This window comes from Passer montanus, unplaced genomic scaffold, assembly GCF_014805655.1.
Source record: "Passer montanus isolate IOZ18808 unplaced genomic scaffold, ASM1480565v1 scaffold67, whole genome shotgun sequence".
NCBI classification, from domain to species: Eukaryota; Metazoa; Chordata; class Aves; order Passeriformes; family Passeridae; genus Passer; species Passer montanus.
In genome coordinates this window covers 1,246,438-1,260,958 of record NW_024371815.1, presented here as the reverse complement: position 1 = coordinate 1,260,958, position 14,521 = coordinate 1,246,438, and positions in this window count along the sequence as shown.

Below are 14,521 nucleotides of genomic sequence, written 5' to 3'. Positions count from 1 at the left end.
ACTATTCAGTGTAAGTCCTGCACCACTCATTTTTCTGTTTATCCCATATAGACTTAAGTTCCTGGGCTGAACAATCAAGATTTTTTTCTGATTTTATCTCTAACTAAAAGTTTGGGGTTTTTTTGTTTTTGTGGGTTTTTTTGTTCCAAGGTCCCCATAAAATATGAGGAAATGGCTGAAACCAAGTGTCATTTACAGCAATTGGAGGATCAAAAAGGAACAGTGACAAACTTCCAGATTAATATGTCCCTGAAGAAAAATGTTGACATCCTAAATTTTCCCCTCTTGGCACTAAATATGTTGATACCAAGAACTGTGTTCTCTGTCAGCCCAGCTTGGGCTGAGGCTGCATTCACCTGAGGAAGGTCAGCAGTGCAGCAGATGTGGGTGGCATCTCTAGAGGAGACTACATGATACAGAACAAAATACAAAACCCAGTTTTGGAGATATGTCCAACTTTCCTTTTATTAAATTCTAATGGGAGGGGTACTTTGCAGTTTAAAAAAAGTATGTCCATCTTAAATACTCAAAGGACTGTTCAGCTGCTCTCCTGCACACTCTGTATAAATTGTTCAGCTGGTGACTCAGTCATACCAGACCTTTTCCAGTGTTTGCTGTAGGGTTTTGTGTAACACAGCCCCTGAAATTGTATCACAATACTGGCTCTTACTGTCATCAGCTGGCTGAGACTGAGCCATTTGAAGGAGTGAAATACAGAAAATGAGCCTGTTTTTTCAGAAGTATAGGTGCTTATGGAACCTGTGGGCCATTGATAAGAAACAGTTAAATCTCAGCACGCTAAATATGTAAAATGATTTTAAAAGAGTTGAAGTTTTGTAACCACTGAGATTATACAGTGAAATTAGTTAGAAAAAATTCTAGCCATAGTTTACCTCTTATGGGATATTCTTCTACATCGATAACTTTTTGTTTTTAATTTTGAAAAATTCCACCAAAAAAACCCCAAACCATTGCCTAGGTTTGAATTTCCTGATCCCCAAAAGAAAAAAAAAGCTTTTTCTTCTCCAAAAATCATAAATAATTATGAAAATTATTTTTAAGTATAAATGAACTTTTTTACTGATAAATTTTTATTTCTGAATCTTCCAGTAGTCTTCTATGAATTTTCTGTGCAATGATGTACTTTGGAATTTTCAAAAATGCAGAGATTTAATTCAGAATAATTATATCTTCCACAGGCTATGCACATTCTGTAGGTGGTTTTCACTCCCACCTTTCCACCTCTGTTTACAGTGAAAAAAAGTGAATTTTATTGCTAAGAAATAAAATATTAATACAGTATTAATTAAAATGAAACCTAAGGATGAATATTATTAGAACATGGCACATTTATTTAAATTTCAAGAACAATTTGATAACTACACACCTAATCCAAGAAATCTTTAGAGAAGATGCAATGAAAAAATATGACATTCTCTGGTAGAATCCACTCCCAGAACAAACCAGCCCTGTAATGACACTGACTCCTGGTTCTGCTTGGGTTTCATGCTCAATATAACCTGACTCATCTGAATTTTTGCCATTTACCACATAACTCTTATGAAACATAAAAAAATGTATTATCTAGATAAGATTCCCACAGGAGACACAATGTAGTTGATAAAATTATAAAGTCTCTGTCTCATAGGAAATGGGCCATTTCAAACTACACGCAAGTGGATTTCACAAGTGGTGTTTGAACTGGATTTTCACAGGGGGAAATGGAGATGCTGCTGTGGTCTCTCTGTGTAGGTGACCTGTTTCTCCTTGACCCCCAGCAGCTGGACCTGAAGGAACAAAGGGATTTGTACTCCTAAGGCTGAGTTCTGAGAGGGCTCTGGCTCCTCATGTGTCTGATCTCCAGGTGAGCCTTCTGTCCTTACCTGCTCCCAATCTCCAGCAGGAACTGCAGATCACTCCCTCCTAGGGAATACTGTAACATGCCAGGGCTCTCAGACTCCAGGGAGGAGGTTACTAGGACAGAACACAGTTTCTAGTGAGAGTGAAATCCTGACTCCTTTGGAATCAGTGGTAAAACTTTAATGGATTTCAAAAGGATTACAATTTTCTCTACAGCTTTCTGTTGCCTTCTTTTGATGTAAATACCAAAAGATCTTCAATGACCGCTGAATTTTAATTCCATTTAAGAGAGCAGTTCCAGTAGGATGTATTAGGCTTCTGTTGACCCTAATAAGCTAGGAGAAAAAGTCAACAGCAACACAGCTGTGTTGTTTGGAAGGAAGACACATAATAAAACTAGTAACATGAAAAGGGTAGGATTTTAAAAGAAGAATCAAAAATACTAACACAATGTTTTGACATTAACAGTACAGGAGAATAAAATATTTTTGGTCATTCCTTGCAGCTTCCATTTATACACTTTACAAGAAAGCCAAATACTAGAAAGACTAGAAATACTATCTGATCTAGGCAAGTCTGAAAGTCTTGGTACATGGAAGGACTTGAGCGTTGTGTCCTAAAAACCTACACATCTGAGAGTTCAATACTCCACCTGTTCCCATTGCTGACATTAGCAGGCATGTGTGATTCTGACAAAACATCCTATGCTATCTTAAATGATGACCCCAGGACAATATTAAAAATAGAAAACTACTCAATTATTAACCTTTCTCAAGGAGCTTAAAAATTCCTTTGTAGCTGAATTTCCAAGTGTGACTGCACACAGAACAGGAATGAATTCTTGCAAATTCGGGAAATCAGAACAATTAATTATCGGGCATGCAGGTAAGAAAGTATTAATAATATTGGCTTACAGCGACAGCCTAATGTCAGAATAAATAATGTAATATATAATGTCAGAATAAAACATTAGTGATCAGATCCAAGATGCCTGACTTTCCAGAGTCATTCCCTCCTATTCCCTGCTGTGTAGGGAAGCAGGGGCTGAGGGAGGACTGTTCCCCCACCCAAGCATCATGTGTGCTGGTGGGGACCAGCATCAGCCCACCTGGCAGAGACAGAGCTTGGGAGCCCTGGATCTCTTCTGGGCTTTGCTTCCTTTGCCCTCCTGGACTGCAGTCCCTACATGGTTTTTTGTTCTTTTTTATGAAATGTCAGCTCTTTTTTTTTTCAAGCCATACCCCGAAGAGAAGACAGATTTTATTTTTATTAAGTACCATTTACTTGGTAAGCCTGACAGATCCCTTAAGCTCAGGCACACACATTTTCTGCTTACCAGGCACACAACAGGCATCTCCGACAGGTGAAATGGGAGCACACCCCACATCTCCTTTCACAGGGCTGTTGTGTGTAAAAGAAATAGATGATTTCTGAAGCTGTAGGTAAAAGACTTAGATTTATTCCTACCCTCAGCTGTTCCTTATTTTTTACCTCTAATAATTTATGTGCAGGATCTGCTGCACACCACTACACAAGTATTTGTGTGCTTGCTGGTGGGGGTCCTCTTACAAGTGACCTCTTGTGTTCAGAAACAAGGACCTCCCATGCTTGCTCCTGAATCCCAAGTGAGACATTAGAATTATCTGGTCATGAAATTGTCCACTTCACTGTCCACTGGGACACAGGCAGTGCCCAGGATTGTTTCCTCCTTGTGGGGTACTTTCAATGTGGATGTCTTGCCTTTGATAAAACTGTGTAATAAAGCAAGATTAAAAGGTGGGATATCTTTTCAGAAATAGAATCAAAATTAGAGGAAGACAGGTGCTGAATACTTGTATAAAATATAGGACTGTAAGAAGTTAATCTTAGCATGGATATACTTAAAAGACTATCAATACTTACACATTAAACCTTATGAAATCACCTTGAAAGAAGATTAGGAAACTGGGATTTCTTTCACTTCCCTTCCTGCTGAGTCCAGACATTGATTAGAAGAGTATGAGAATGAAAAGCCCTGTACTCCTGCTTTACTTAGGGTCTGATGGCATCAGCCAGCGCAGTGCTCATTTCCTTTTGCATCAAAGCTGGGTGCCTGATCCCTTCTCTGAGCTGCCTCTGGAGCCACTTCTGCCTGAGCAGAGGCACAGCATCTGCCTGCCCCTCTGTGAAGTGGCTGCTGATTACTCAGGAGAAAATTGCTCCAAATCACTGTCTATCAACTGCTCATTTCACAAGACACAGGACCCTCGCACCTTTGTTTTCAGTAGGTCTGTGGGATTTTGCAAGTGTAGTTTTCTCGTTCCATCTGCTGCCTTGGGAGGGATGCAGGGCTCTGCTTTTGCTTGCAGTTTCTCTTTCCCATTCATACATTAATGAAGTGGAATGTTGTTCTGTTGCAGAGAATCAAAGTCCCATGGCATTTACAGTCTGGGAATTGCTGGTTTTTACAAATGGTTTCTGTTGGGTTTTTTGAGACCGGGTGGTAACTGTTGAAATAATACATGATCCTAAACAAATCAAAGGAAAACTAGGAACATCCAGTCTTGACAGATAAGGGAATCAAAGATGAGCAACCCTCATATATTTTCTGCTTTTTGTATTCAAAACTGATACGTACTCATAACATTTCTGAAGTATGTGAATACTTCAGAGAACTTCACCTGAGCAGTGGGTGCCTTCAGCAGGCTCTGATTGCCTCAGGACCCAGTGAATATGTGTTTCTCATTCAAGATCTGTAGCACTGGGACAAAAGTAGGCAAGAGCATTTGTTTACACCATGAAGGTGAGACCTTTCCTTTTAAAACCTTTCTTACAAAGTGGAGATGATGCTTCTCTTTCAACAGCTCCATGATCAGGGACCTTACATAAAGTGAGGAGTTTGGTGCTCTCCTCTGCATGAGGACTATGTAAACCAATCTCTAGGCATGGCCATGAAGGCTGGACAGAGGGAGGTTTTCTCTGTAGAAGCATTTGACAGGACCCTTGCTGGAGCCCCACCACTGATAAGTAAACGAGACCAGAGGATGTTGACATTGGAAAGGGACTTTATCACCTACTGCTTCTATTTCCTACTGAGATTCCCAAAATCTTCATTGCTATAAATCTGGGATTCTGCTTTTCTCATTAGCTGGATAAATGAAACATTGACCATAATTTCTGGACATTAAACAATCCCCTGTAGAAGAAACAAAACCTTTCTGGAAAATTTTGCTGGTCTTTAAAGGAAAGAAAATCAGAAGTTTTCCACTGGGTCTGCTAGATTGCCTCTGGACTTTCAACCTGTGTTTCTGGGCTCTTATGCTGATCCTCCTTTTCCTGGCATTCTCTATTTTTTCACTGATTTTCCATAGCCATATCATAGTAATATTTTTGCATGTAAATAAATAAATCTGTCAAGAAGCCAGAAAACCAGTATTCCTTTTTTGCTTTCAGCTGGTAGAAAATTTTGAAGAAACATATCCTTTCAGATAACGAAGCTTTGCAGAAATCTGCACTTTCCAAGGAATGCCTTGGTTTCCATGAAATGTGGAGAGGAGCCTTTCCTACAAGCCTTTTCCCCATCTCCCTGAGTCCTGGCATTTCTTATGTCAGCTTTCCTGCCCTCCAGTTTTGGGGACACCAAAAGCCGCTGTTGTGAGAGTGCTTTGATTGTTTCAAGGCTTTCTGGTACTGAAATAATACTTTTAGAAAATATTTTCATGGGAGCTGGTGAGCTCTAATTACACAGTACTTCACTTGTGCTCATGGTTCCTCATCAAGTCTGGCAGAGCTTGCTCTCTTGCACAGACCTCTGTTGCCAGTGGTTGTGTTTTTCCCTTTTTGCCTCTATTTCTCCATGGGAAACTACATAAGGGTGAGATGTACTTTGCTGGAAGATCCACACCATTTTATAACACCATGTACAGTAGAAAATTAAGTCTCTGCAGGGGAATGTGATCTGCTGGGCAGAAATTCTTCCATCCATTGCACAAGAATTTGTTCTGGCCTGACAGATCCACTCTCACCCCAAGCCCTCCAGGCTGTTCTTGTTGTGCTTTTTCTCCCCTCATTCACTCATCCCTGGACTCCTTCATCTGTGCTGCTTCTTCCTGGCCAAGCTCTGCCAGCAGTCCCTGGCTCCACATCTCTTGGTGTGTCTCAGCCTTAACCTCCAGCCCAATCTCCTTGTGTAATCTCAGACTTTAGCCTCATTCCTTGTTTTTCTCTTCCTCTTTTCAGCCCAAGTATTTTCTGTTCTGCTTCACCACCACTGCCTTTGCTCCTTCTCCAGGTACTGCTCCAGCTCTTTCACTTCACAAACACACCACAGCAGCATCCAGTGAACCACATACCAAAGTATGTTTGGATGGAATTTTGGGGTTAGGTCTCCTAGGATTTTACTGAATTTGAGGCAAAATGCCAGTGGGAGAGGATCAAGCAGGATCTGTGACCTGTGTCCTTCTGCCCAGGTAGCTTGTGGCAGCTTTTCAATCAGGTGCAAAAATGTCAGAGGAATATGATAAACTGGTATCCTGAGAGCTGCTTGTGGATGAGGCTGTGGAGCATTTGGCCTGGATTTTACACAAATCTTTAGACTGTAAACTTGGGGTGGTGCTCAGGTGCCATGTATGTTGGACTGGGCCTTTGCAAAAAAGCCCAAACTGTGCTGTGATGATTTCTTTGCATCATTTTGCAGTGTTGGGGACAGCAGGTGAGAAAGGTGTTAGAGTGAAACCACATTCCTTAAAGAGAAGTACAGAAAATACAGTTCTCTGTCTTCCTTCTCAGTACAGAATGAGTGGAGGAAGCTGTACCTCTTGAAAACAGATCAACTTGAGTCATATACCAGACTTGGATAGAACATCAACCACTGAGTGGTTAAAATATGAAGTAGTAGGCAAGGGTCCAACACCATTTCCAGTATAAGTTATGTTTTTCCATGCATTTGTTTATGTTTAATCTGTCTATACATCTGTTCATGCTTAGCAGAAAGTAAAAGACTTGAATTTTTCATTACTGGCCATCTTTCTTCAGAAGGGACTCTTCACTTTTGTAGCAGACACTGATGGCTATTTAATGAGGTTGATATCAGCCAGAAAAATTACCATCAACATGTCAGAAAAAAAGATTTTGATAGATTTCCATTCAGCAGCTTTTACCATTTACTTGAAAGTGGAAGAAAATGCTTCAGCTGACAGTTGTTTTTATGTTGCTGCTTTGATCTTCCAGTGGAAATGGATCTATAATAGCACTAGTGACTTCCCTTGCTTCCCTTACAGAGGAGAGACCTTTTCAGTCACACGATTTCTTGATAAAAGGAAAAGGACATAGTGCTCCTTACTTTGGATCACTGCACATTCCTCTCTTTCCTCTAAATTTTGTGGATGGACTACCTCACAGGCTGGCTGAATGGTGTTTATTTGCCAATTTGTTTTTGCAGCAAATGAAATGAATTTTCTTGGCCTTATGCACCCCATCTTTGCTCTGATACAAACTTCTGTTCTTTTTGCAAAACAAAATTCTGCATGAGCATTAATGAAGGCTCTTGCCAGTTGCATTTTTTGTTAAAAAAACCCTATTTTCAAACTCACTCCATCCACTATGCCATATTCTTCATCCAACAAAAGAGGTCATTCAATGTGGTTGTGTTTTGAATAATATAAATTCAAAACCAAGCCTCATTTCAGGATATGTTTTAAATGGTTGTGTTTTGAATAATATAAATTCAAAACCAAGCCTCATTTCAGGATATGTTTTAAATGGTTGTGTTTTGAATAATATAAATTCAAAACCAAGCCTCATTTCAGGATATGTTTTAAATGTACTTTCATAAAATGGTTTTAAAAAAATGTTTGCCATCTAATAAAATGTTTGCCATCTAATGAAAGACAAAACCAAAAACATACAGACATTAAGATTTGTTGAAGCAAATAATTTTCTTCTAACTGATGTGGAAAAATGCCTGAAATACATCAAAGCTACCACTGAAATGGAATTCATTCTCATTTTAAAAAGATGGAACTGAGAAACGTTCCAGTCTCTCAGGATTCTGAGTTACAGTTTGAACACTTTCATATGAATACTGATTAGAGAGCAGTAACTTTTTGTCCTGTAGTTGATCTTGAGAGCAAGTAATATAGATGTGAAACTTGAACAGAATGATTGAACAGAGATTTTTCTTTAATTTTAGGTTGTGTACACCACTCATTTTGTTCTTTACAGTCCTCTGTATAAGGACATTGTGTTTTCTTTCATAGCATTTCCCCCCTGAATTGAAGATTTGTGAAATAATCTGGGATTCCTCAGAGACTGGGAAAAGACAACAAAAAAAAGATATTTCTTTCTACCATGTGGCCTCCTCTCCTGGAAGGACATATTTTAAGTTCCCTGGGCTTTGGAAAGTTTCAAACTAGAGGTTTTTAATTTTCTGGATTAATTTTCTCAGTGTTAAGCTCTCATGGTAGTTGCTGGTGTAGGAATATACTATCACCAGGACAGCTGTAAGGCTGAGCTAGATGTGACCTCGCTCCCCCAGGAAAGGCAGGAATTCCAGACACATCCCAGAGCCTCGGTGGGGGTGAGCTCTGTGTGTCTGACACAGCTGTTTGGGCCCTGCAGGGCTGTGAGATTCCCTGTGAACTAAAAGAAAAGGGCAGCTCTAAGCTCCTGGTCCTGGATTTCCCTGGGCTCTGTGCCTCAGGCATCTAAATTTAGGGCACTTGAATATTTCAGCCACTCAAGTCCTCATTAGAGCTACCTCGTAACTCTGCATCCAGAAGATCCAGGAGGACCCAGCTCAGTCTGTTTCTAGGCTAGATCAAAGATGATCTCACATCCCCACAACAGAAATGGCATCCAGCATGGTTAATGAAGACCTTTCTTTGAAGTACAAAAATTACAGTTATTAAATATAATTAAAAGTTATTTTATTGAAGATAAGACATGGTGGGAAGCAGAGATGAGCAGTTCAGAGTGGAAATTCTTAAGAGGAAGAGGGCCTTTAGCACTTGGGCATTGCATGTGGGCAGAAACGGAGAGGTGCAGAAGGGAAGTTTAAAAAAAACTTCATTAAATTCTGATTTAAACAGACAGAAATTTATCTGATAACATGAAAGAAAGATCATCATGTGCAAGCTGTTTGTAAAAAAACCTTTTGCTGTTAATACAGTACCTTCAGGTAACAATAAGCTAAGGCTGGAGCAACGCAAATGTGTTTAAATGCTTTTTTTATGTCTAGTCTTGCTGGTTTATGTTAAGCAAAGCACCCTTATTTGGGGAGACATGATTGAACAACAAAATATTTTCAGATTCCAAATATTGGACCAGTGCATTTTTTCTGTCTCCTAAAAGCATTCCCTTCTCTCCAGCCTGCTCTAAATACATTTCTAACTTTTCTGGCAGGAAATCTGCAACTCTCAAATCCATGGAGAGAAAACAAGATTTTATTTTTTAACACACTTGTAGATGTGTCTGCATTATGTCTCATTATACTTCAGCACATTTTTTAGCTTGGGAGATTGAGGTTTCTGCCATCCATGGACAGGAAAAATCTGTTTTCTATGTTACAGCTGTTATCCTATGTATGTTTTCCTGTAAGTGTGGCTTGTCATTTGTAAAGGGTTACATATTACCAAAGCTGTTGGTGAACATGGGGAAAATGAACTATGTCTCACAGCCACCCCTTTTAATTGTAGATTAATATGTATATGCTACATAATGAGCATATCACAGATAAAGATCTGAAGGTTGGCTGCTTTATTTTAATGAAAAGAGTTTTGGAATAAATATCTTCAAGAAAAACAGAAGCATATTTTCAGCACTTTTTAAATCTCATAGCGTTCATTTACAAAGTGATTTAAACAGTTGATAGGAAGTGAGAAAATTATTTTTGAAGTATACTAAATGGAAAAGATTTAATTTGGTCTTCTCACCTCGCACAAATAAAAATTCCTTCTCCAAAGACAAATTACAGTCAAATAATTGGTTCATACATATGTATGCTCTTCAAAAACAGCAGGGCTGTGTCCCTGCTATAAATACTGACTCAGTAAACCAATAATCTTGGTCCTACCAAAAAGATTGGCAGCACTACAGAGTGGAAGGTGAAGATCAGTATTGGCACAGTCAAGGTGGGAAGGAGCAGGCTCAGGGAGTTAAACACGTTGATGTAGTACCAACATGATGAAGCTGTGCAATAACTTTGCTGTTTTAGCTGTTGTGCATACCCACAATTAAAAAACCCCAAAAAACATTTAAATTCCTTTTCTCTGAGACCCTACAGTATTATGAAACATGATAGTGTGAAGTATTAGCAACTTCATGCATCTTAAATATGATAATGCAGCCTCATATCAATAACTTCCAGTTTACAGGACAATTGTAAACTGTCAGCATAATTCACACAGAAGATTTTCCCAGAGAGGGACATCACAATATCTGAGAGACACAGAAATCTTCATTTGTGTGGGAAAACTGAAAATATTGTGAGAGGGAAACAGAAAAATATGTTTGTGGTGTGTGTTGCCAAGGGAATATTTGTTTTTATAGAGGAGACAAATTACAGTGAGGGTAATATGAAGTAATGAAGGATCCAGAAAAGGCTTATTGTCTGGACCTATTAGTCTTCAAAATAAAAAGAGGAATAAAAGACTCTTAATGTGATATGGTATTATTTTTAAAATGCAGTTCCCACAATTTGACCTGTAGGATTCAATATTGCTGCTACAAGCTTTAGCAGATACTTTATCTTGAAGAAAATAATGAGAAGGTAATGAAAGTTAGTACTATGGTCTGAGAGCACACTGTCAGTCACATACATTTTCTCTGATTTCTCTGCCCACACTGTGTGGTTATGCCTCCCATTTGCAAAAAAAAAAAAAAAAAAAAAAAAGCTATGACACTTACTTAAATAGCTGTGCGTATAAGATGGGAAAAACATTTCAGAAATCTCTTTAAAATATATGTTGACACACAAGACAAGCAGCCCTACCTTATTTTACTGGCTGTTCAGTATTAATGTGTACCTCTGAATAATGTAACATTAAGCTCAACACTGAAGTAAGAGGAATTCTGGCTACAGGAAGCACTTTGAAACCCTCTGGTGGAACTGGGGGGACTTCAGAAGACTCTAAGCATTTCCAAGACCTTTAATTGCTGGAGTTTGTGGCTCAGCAGTACAGAGTAGGTGGGAGCCCAGGTGTTTGGATGAGGTGGGGATGTGTCTGGGGTGCAGGTGGGCTGGGCTTTGGAAGGGCAGCAGTTGTGTGTCAGTGAGAATGCTGGTGAGCAGGAGTGGATTTCTGTGCTGCAGGGATCACATGCAGAGGTTTGCACCCACACCTGGAGCAGTGAGTGCCCTGCCAGACCCTGGGGAAGGCAGGATTCAGGGAGAGCCACACGGGCTCTTCACAAGGGGGTGCAGAAGCAGCAAGCCAGCTCTGTTGGCAGCTCTCATCGTGTTTGCTGCTTCATTTCAGCTCTCCACATCCACCTTCAGCTGCATTCTGCAGATGCAGTGATTTTCTGCTCAGCAGAAGTAGCTTTGTGTGCTCCTGCTGCCCTGAGCTGAGGTTACAGCTGCTGGTGTCACTGCCAGCCCTTGCTGTACTCTCCAAGATTATAATGCCTGAGGGTTTGGATATAAATGGGAAATTTATGGCCTTAAAGAAGATATTGAACATAACTGAATGTATAAAATAATCCATAAATCTGCATCACACGGGTGCTCATTACATTTGTTAAGCTGATTTCACTGTTGCCTGCTGCCCTGAACACTTTTTCCAGTTTATCCCTAGTCTCAAGGTATACCTTACAAAGCTAGTTCAAATTGAAAATTCATTGCAGTAGTGTCTGACTCACCTTAGTGTGTGGATAAAGAATTTATTATGACAGGACTCAGGACTTAGAGCAGACTTAGAGCATTCTCTCATTACTAATTAACATAACAAAATTGCCTCAATACCTTTGCACAGAGGTTGGAGAATATTATAGTCATGACAAAACTGTGTAGAAAAGTCCTAATTAAATTGTACAGTACTCTTCCAAGAGGGATTGTTCACGTACAAAGTTATCACTGTGGGAAAATTCCAGGGCTGTATTATTGCACACATCAAAACAATGGATAGTAGGAAACAAAATAATTCTCAAGAGCTTTAGTTCCAACATAGTTTTGCCCATGAAAGTGTCTGTGGCTAAATCTAATTCCATTTAAAGGACACTGGTTTTACATAACTCTGTATTCTTGGCATACATTTTAGAAGGACTTGCATTTTATGATTGTTCTCAGTTGTGTTTCTTTTAATGGATATAGAAAGTTACAGTAGTTTTTTTATGCCTGCTTTGTTGTTTTTAATGGACTTAAAGAAACCCACAAACACGGAACAGCAAAGCTTTCTGCCCTATATTATAATTTTGATTCCTTGGAAGGACTCACGAGGACAGTTGGGCAATTTTGTAAAAAAAATTGTTTAATTGATTAGATACATTGCTCCTTTCCAATTAAAAAGGACGAAAAAGGGAGCTTGTGACTCTGAGCCAATTTCATTGATGTATAGAGCATAGCTAATATCAGTCATTACTGAGGTCCTGATTGTGGCGTGTGTTTTCTCACAAACATGATTATAGGAAGCTCATTTGCATCTCTAAATAAAGGCTAAAAATACCAAAACATTTTTCCCTGCTGGCCAGAGCATAGCTGATTCAATCACTAAAATACAGATAAACAAAAGTAACTACTCTGATGAACGTTGAGATGATGAAGCAAAATGTGTATAAGAAATCAGTGATTTATCCTCTCCAGAAGAAGAACCACAAAGCTTCTCTTTAAAAATCACACCAGTCTATCATCACAGGACATGTGTTATATCAGAAGGATCTCTGAAAGCTTTACATTATCCCTCATTCAAAATTCATCACAGGACATTTTGGTAGCATGTGCTGAGGGACTGAACTGCAATGGATGTGTAAGAAAAAGTAATTCCTGCTGTCCCCAGCATGACTGATGACCAGCTGCAGTAAGTGGTAGGAGTTGTTGTCCCTTTTGCTGCACTAGAAGGCAGAGTCTGAGCAGCCCAGCATTGTTGACAGGGGCACCTTTCCTTCCTTTTCTTCTTAATCAGAGTCTGCATAGATGGACTCACTTCTCTGTGGATGAAATCTGGGTCATATAAAGAAATAATGGAGATTACTTGCAGGGCAGTGGTTTGTGCCAGGTCTCCTCTTGGGGCAGGTGCTAAAGCAGTGAGGCTATCAGAGACAGCCTATTAAATCTGTAGCTTTTTTTATTAATACACTTTCAATATCTCCTTGCTTTCCAGCCCCACCAAAATATAAATGTAAATGTTCCTGTCCAAAACCTCCAAGCTTCTCCTGTGCTGGCAGCCACATTTTTCATAGCAGAAATATTGGGATACCTATCCATGTGGAAAACAAAAGAATGCTTTGAGTTTAATTCAGCCTACTTCAGCTTCTCAGTACACTCCATTACAGCATTATTTAGGTTTAGTTTAAACAGCCAAAAATAAGTTTGAAATTGTGATCATATGTCCCTACAAGCAGAAAAAATCTAAATTATTGGAAGGGATGGATCAGTGCCTATTATTTCCTCTATAATGTACTTAGCTGTCATTTTAAATAATGTGCCAAGACCTACAACTAACCCTCCTATTCCCCAAGATCTACAGGAAAATCTTCTGGAAATATTACATTAATCATTTTTGTCAAAACTACAGATGAAAGGAGCCATTTGTACTTTATGACAGTTGGTAATTAAACATTTACAGTACTGTGCCAATATTTAATACACAACTTAGAAGGAGCAAACTGAACAGAAGGTAAATCTGGCAGAGTTTATCATGGAGTGATGCTGTGGGAGTGTTCACGTGGGATCAGAACTGCAACACCACAGAGAAAGAGGCACTGCAATAAACTCTGGTAGCAACAAACTGCTTTTCCAGCTGTGTTAGACTTCTTTATCTCTTCCCTGGAGCAGAAATGAGAAAAATATTTTTATCTTTTAAATGACTTGGAGAAACCAGGTGAGATTTTGGGAGTCAAGATCACTGTCCACTTTTGCAAGGCAATAAAGCTGTATAGAATAAATGAGTCCCAAAGAGTTTCTTCTGGTTTTATGAATTCCCTGCTTTCTTTTTTCCTCCATCTAGCTGAATTTATTGTAAAAATCTTCTATGTCTTATTTAGGACTTCCCTGTTTTCATTTCTGCCGGAATGCTAGACCAGAGTATGTTTGTGTATTTTCTTGTCACTCTAATACCATTTCTGCGCTTCAGGATGAAAACTGTTTAATGTCTCTTACTCCCATTGAATAGATCAGAAATTATCCCACTTTTTTATAAAAATAAGACTGCAACTTGACAAATTGTGTCATCACAAACCAGATTAATCTGAATAAATGTCAGTGCACAATGTGCATGTCCACATCTGAGCTGTGTGCACTGATGTTTACTCCATGGAGGCAGAGCTACAGGGAGAACCATCTGCTAAAACAGACAATCAAGACAGGGAAAGTGCATCACATCCTAAAAGCATTTTTCCCTTTTTCATCTCTGTTTTTGAGCCTGGATCTGGCTTATTCATTTTTCTTATGTCTAAAGTAAGAGAAACAAGTCTCAACCAAGCATTTCTCAGGCATGTTCCCAGGCTTTGTGACTTTTCTTGTATGTGT